Here is a 6964-nt window from a genome sequence, read left to right on the forward strand (position 1 = left end):
GTGGGGTAGTTTTTATTGTTACTGGTAATGATGTTGTTGTTTTAGTTGGTCGTGGTGGTGGTGGTGTTAGCGTCAGTAATACTAACAGTAGGAGTGGTAGCTGTGCAGTAGTAGTAGATTTCCAATGCTAAATAGTCTTGTAATATATATACCATCCGGAGTTAAACCTTTCAGGTACTGTATAATATTTACCCTGAGTGACATCCTGAGCATTGCCCTCATTTCCAGTGGCCTGCACCTCACCTCTCCGTCCTTTCCTTCCTCCTCCCCCCCCTGTGTCTCAGGCAGGTCAGGTGAGGGTATAGAGATCCAGGTCACACCACGAGGACTCACACACTACTTTTTGCGGTCTCACTTGGCCTTGCGTGTGGGGGCTGTGTATGTATAGCAGAGCACCCCCACCCCACACCCACACCCCTCATTCCACACCCCGACTCCCCCCTCCCTACGCCACCTCCCACATCCTATCACCCCCCACACCCACACACCCTTCATTCTGAGCCAGCTATAGCTGACATGTACTTAGAGTGACCGGTACGAAACTGCACACTAATTATTTCTCTCTCTCTCTCTCTCTCTCTCTCTCTCTCTCTCTCTCTCTCTCTCTCTCTCTCTCTCTCTCTCTCTCTCTCTATGTATCTATTCATCTATCCATCTGTCTATCTATCTGTCTATCTATCCACTTATTCCCTGCGTGTCGCAAGAGTTGGTTAAAAGTGTAACAAATAGGAGACATAAACGTTCTTGCACGGGCTTACGTATATAAATGAATCGACCATGAAACAAGCACCCGCCAGCCTGATACAAGCAGTATCGCAGACGTTACGATAATTGAGGCCACAGACAGAACACGGATTTTTAAACCTCAAGATTCACGTAAAAAAAAAAAATATCCTCTATTTCCTCACGAACGTCGCATATGAAATATGGGGTGATGAGTATTTCGCAGGAAGGACAAGGAATCGGCGTGCAGTAGCTTCCCCAATCACTTGTTTTCCCTCCCAGTACAGATCCATTTTACGACAGGAAATGATCGTAAGTGTGGACCCTCTCGATCTTGGTCATCAGCACATATTTTTCCTCACGCCATGTTGCCTCAGGTACTAGTCTCGTTTCACGCAACGTCTCTCTTATCGTTCGCCATCTCGCTTTATCTCTTCCTCCCTGTGCCACCCTTTCGCTCTCTCTCTCTCTCTCTCTCTCTCTGCTTGGTTAATATAACCCTATGTTGTCACCCTTCCGTCACCCTCTTATCTCTTATCTCATGTTATCTTAAAATCACACGGCCAACCTCACGCACCTTCATAGATTATACTGTGACTCTTATCGCCCTAGACTCGTGTGCTTGGGAGACTCCCTGACACTTCTTTCTTAGTGACTTATTTTGCATTTTACACCTCAGAGCTGAATTATCAATGGGAGAGAGAACTTCGTAACCCCTCTTCTTAACATATTACACCTTGATATTTTCTATTGTATTGTTTGTTATATCAGCATAGTATGCATCATTAATACTCAAGTGATATTAAGTTCACACACACACAATATATATATATATATCATTCATTCATTGCCAGACGCCATGTATCCCAGACGGGGTGGCCAAGGGCTTAGAGTTAATTGTTTTACAGGGAGGGGCACTAATCCTCCACCAACCCCACTTGACGTAGGGATGCCAACAGCATCTGGTGTTCCCAGGCGGTCACCCATCCAAGTACTAACCAGACCCAACGTTGCTTAACTTCGCTGATCGAACGGGAAGCGGTGTACTCAACGTGGTATATATATATATATATATATATATATATATATATATATATATATATATATATATATATATATATATATATATTGCTGTGGAAGAGGGATCACGAAGAGTTCCAAGCCAACGAAAAAAGAACCCTCAATCTCTTGCATGTTATTTGTATCACGCTAATATCGACAGCTTCCATAAGTAACATTTATGAAAAATTTAACGTGTCATATGCAGAAATGAAATGTTAAAGTAGTGAGGACTTGGAATCCATTTAACACCACGAGAATCAAACCTTTCAAAAATGTATGTAACCCTTGGCCTTCACTTAACAGCGATGTTTCTTATCGCAGACCGTCATATATTTTCCTCCTGCTATCTTCAGACCATCTTACTGAAGGATGGAGACACTTCGAAGTGGACTGTTTAGTTAAAGCCTTCATTAACCCCTTCACTGTTCGGGGATCTCATAAGATACATAAAATCGTTCGGTAGGTGCATGAATGAGTAGCAGAAAAAGAATGAAAGGAAGAAAGAAGTTATGTAAAAGCAAATTAAATAGAAAGATATGCTATTTTAATTAATCACCTTTCCTCTCAAAACTAATTTTCTTTTCCTCGCATTCTCTTCATGCTAGTGTTCTTTATCGCAGACTGTTCTGAACTATCTTCAGATCCCAGTACTAGCCACGTTCACCCATATAATGTTTCTTTCATTGTCAGAAAGTTTGCATGTATATACTGCATGCTATCACATTAATATTCCTTTTCGTAAATTATGCCACTCTGCCTACGGTACTTATCTGGCTATTATTCACACTCACCATTATATCTTACAGTCACAGTAGAAATCTTACATATATTTAAGAACACCCTTATCGTGGGCGAAATAGCGCCATTTTCACATCACGCTACCACTCACACGCACACTCGTATAACATGCTTACCAGGTCACCATGGCATTGACTCTCTCTCTCTCTTTCTCTCTCTCTCTCTCTCTCTCTCTCTCTCTCTCTCTCTCTCTCTCTCTCTCTCTCTCTCTCTCTCTCTCACACACACACACACACACACACACACACACACATATCTTCCAAGTCTGACATCATAATCTGACATCAGCCTTCCTAGTCAGCCGCGTGAGTCAACCAAGCCTACCGTACTGATTTAGCTTCCTGGGATGTAGCGCTATTTTAAAATCACTAGTGCCTGTGTAATGAAGCGGAGTGTGACTATAGTTCTTTCACCTTAACTTGGATCAGGTTTTTATCCTTTTACAGCTTACTTCACGTAGCTCGGTGACAGGAGACAATGATACGGCTCTGAATCTCTTTGTTAGCACTGCTTCATGATAATTATTCTGTCTATCTATTGTTACAGCTCAGACTTCAAAATGGAGAGATGGCAGTTTTATATCAAGTTAGAGTAACAAAGAGCATAGGCGGGAATCGAACCTGCGACGCTTCTTCCACAGTAGCCTACTAGGACGGATTCAGACTCACGGCCCATCTGACAGGTTACAATCTTGGTAAAAAAAAATTCATTGAAAATCTAGGTCTGGATAAATACAGTATAGTTGTTTGAGCTTAAGTTCTGTAGATGGATTGTTAATTTGTTTATCTTCACTTAATCGTCTACTGAACATTTCACAGCAAAACTACAATGAGTAATAACGTGAAATAATACAAAACTTAATTGTTCACGATAATACTGAATTGTTAATAACATTTATTTATGGAGCGAGTTGGGCTAAGTTCTTTTATGAATACTAACAGAGATTCCAGCCTGTTTGCTATTCTTTTAAATTAGCCAGAGATCTTGAGTGTTTGGAGTCTGATACACTTTGAAGACAGTGTATAGGACATTGGTCGTGACTGTATGAACTAGGGTGGGTTGGTTCTTACACCTATCCCTAGAGTACAGCTGATAGATAAATTGATATATAAATAGACAAGACAGATAGATATAAAACTTTTTGACTCCTATACAGTTTTTTTTTTTTTTTACTCTAGCTTGGTCTAATATTGCCATCTGTCCATCTTGAATCCTGAGTCGTTGCAATAGATTATCACCGGATTATTGTGATAGTCATAAAGAAGTGATAAGGGAAGGATGCAGAGCCGTAGTAATGTCTTTTTATGTTCCTGATCCACGTGAAATACGCTGAAAAAAAAAAAAACTAAAGTCTGGGCCAACTTAAGGGGGAAAGGGTATAGGATGTCTCATTATGAAGCTCGTCTATTGCCAGCCTCCACGAAGTACATACGAGTATATAGCAGCAGTAATAATAATAATAATAATAATAATAATAATAATAATAATAATAATAATAATGATAATCAAACAAGCAAGTCTGTAATCTAAGTATAGACGGATGGTATTAGCATTCAGCGGGTAACATGCGTGGGTGTGACGCCATCTGTTACTGAATGGGTTGACATTTCGCTTACTGGAAAGGGAAATACTGAGGGAAAAAATGAAGTCAAGTTTTTAGCCTTTGAATTATCAGGTTTATATAAAAATGTGTTAGACGGTAAAGCTGCCTTCTCGTTGGCATGATGGATCTCGTAGCCCGTCTTCCTTTGCCAGTTATTTTGTAAAATGGCGCCTTGATATCTTATACTGAAGATTGATGATGTAATTAGTATAACAGAATCGTGGCTAAATACTAAGCAAAGAGGTTTGCTAGCAGAGTTTAATTTACCAGGCTATCACATTTTCAGTAGTGAAAGGAAGAACAGAACAGGGGGCAGTGTGTTGTTAAATATTAAATCAGGATCTCATCCAGTCATAATTACCAAGCCATGTATTGAAATCATTGGCACTATTTAAATTCAGCATAGAAACAAATCTTGTCATAAAGTCACACTTGGGCTAATTTACCGTCCACCCGGTCAGCTACTCAGCATCGACAACGAAATCTGCAATCAAATTACCGAAATCTCTTGTATGCAAAGCACCATATTATTTGGCAATTTTAATTTACCAGGTCTGAAATGGGGAGAAACCCTAACCTCGCACACAGGGTTAGATATATATACAAACTTGCAGGAAGGTTCATTGTATCAGTTTGTGAATTACCCGACATGTGGAGCTAACATCCTAGATCTTTTCTTAGCCACATCAGAAAATTTAGTGAGAAACGTTATTGTAGGAGAAGAATTTAGTACAAGAGACCGTTGCATAGTTACAGTCAATATTATATTGAGTGAAAACAGTGTCAGGGCCAGCTGTGAGAAAGTGCCTGACTGTAAGAGGGCAAATTTTAATAAATTAAGGGCAACTGTAGGTGCAGGTGACTGTCATCCCATTGTTGAAACATATAGATATCATTGACGCACGGAAATTTTTTACAGAAACTCACAGCAGTGCAGTCAGGTTATGTATTCCAGTGCGCAACAGAAGGCCTGCCAAAAATTTTAAATCCAAGTGATGGAACTCTGACATAAAGCCAAAAAATAATTAAACGCAGAAGAAAAACCTTGAGGCACATATTGCCAGTATCAGTAGCCAAAATCAAATCCTAAAGAATTTTTCAGTTTCATAAGAGGCAAAAATGTAACAACTCCAACGGAGAGCCCACCAATGATGAAACTAAGATGGCGAAAATTCTTAGTATCTTCTTTGCATTGGTATTTACAGCAGAAAATATACATACGATTCCTGCAGTTTCCCCAGTTCCTATAAAAGAGGGCAACATAATCAATGATATTACAGTTAGTGATCTCGATGTACTACTTGCAATTAGCAAAGTAAAAGAATAAAACACCAGGACCAGACATAATATCTCCACACGAATTAAAGGGACTACAGAATGAAATTTCAAAGCCTTTACCTGAAGTTTTTAACTTATCACTAAAGAGCAGTTAGGTGCCACACGAATGGAAGCTTGCTAACGTAACCCCGATATTCAAAAAGGGCAACAGAGCACAACCAGAAAACTGCCGCCCAGTTAGTTTAACATCGGTGGTTTGCAAATTGCTTGAAACTATTAGAGATAAATTTGTGAAACACTTATAAACAAATGATCTCATCAAAGATTCACAACATGGTTTTCGGAATAATCGCTCTTGCCTTACGAATCTGTTAGACTTTTTCAACACTATATTGAACATGTACGATGAGACTAAATCTGTTGTCTACCTCGAGTTTCAAATTGCTTTTGACAAAGTTCCACACAAAAGACTCGTTCAGAAGCTAAAGGTACTGTACATGGGTTCAGTGGCAGTGTACTCGGGTGGGTCAAAGATTGGTGATTGGCTCACAAGATGAAAGCAAAGAGAAATAATAAATGAAACAGAGTCAGACTGGATAAACGTTACAATTGGAGTGCCGCAGGGTTCAGTGTTAGGTCCTATTAATTTTTTATTATACATAAATGATGTTGATGAATGATTATGTTGTAAGATTTCCAAATTTACTGACGTCACTAAAATAGGTAACAGAGCAGATACAGCATTGCAGAGGCAGGCAATTCAGAGAGATCTAGATCAACTGTTTAACTGGGCCCAAACATAGCAAACGGATTTTAAGTTTTGATAAATGAAAAGTGCTAAGCACTGGCAGTGTAAATGTAAGAACCAATTATAACATGAATTATGTCCAACCTGATAGAGTAAATCATGAAAAATACGTAGGAGTTATATTAACAAATTACATGAAACCTAACAAGCAGTGTACAGAAGCTGTAAGGAAAGCCGATTAATAGGTTGGATTCATAGATAGAGCATTTGGATATAAATCCGAAAATATCGTCCTCACACTGTATAATTTCTTAGTACGCCTGCACTTGGAGTTATGCATGCAGTTTCAATCATCGTATTATGAAAAAGATACGGAGAAACTTGAGAGAGGACAGCGAAGAGTGGCAAAGATGATACCTGGATTGAGAAATAAACCATACGAGGAACGCTCAGAAGCCCTGAAGCTCTTTACCCTAAGCAAACGCAGGTTACGAGGAAATTTAATTCAGTTATTCAAAATATTCAAAAGGACACGATAATATGGCCATCGATAAATATTTCACTGTTGATTGCTCTAACTTCACTAGAGATAATGGTCATAAAATTATTGATAAACTATTTCAGTCGCATGAAGCTAAGCAGTTTTTCTTTAATAGAGTTGTAAATATATGGAAGAAATTGCCCACAAATGTAGTAAACTGTGATACAATGCTAACCTTTAAAAATCGCTTGGATGAGTATCTGTTATCTGA

The 6964-nt window shown here is 39.1% G+C and overlaps 1 pseudogene; it reads right to left on the minus strand.

Annotated features, from left to right (window-relative positions):
- Positions 1 to 1673: 1673 nt before the first annotated feature.
- LOC145412652 (5S ribosomal RNA) lies at positions 1674 to 1792 on the minus strand (annotated as a pseudogene).
- Between the last annotated feature and the right edge of the window lie 5172 nt (positions 1793 to 6964).

The sequence above is a fragment of the Coenobita brevimanus genome, chromosome 93, assembly GCF_032717465.1.
Source record: "Coenobita brevimanus isolate Jiangsu-jjx chromosome 93, ASM3271746v2, whole genome shotgun sequence".
In the NCBI taxonomy this organism is placed as follows: Eukaryota; Metazoa; Arthropoda; class Malacostraca; order Decapoda; family Coenobitidae; genus Coenobita; species Coenobita brevimanus.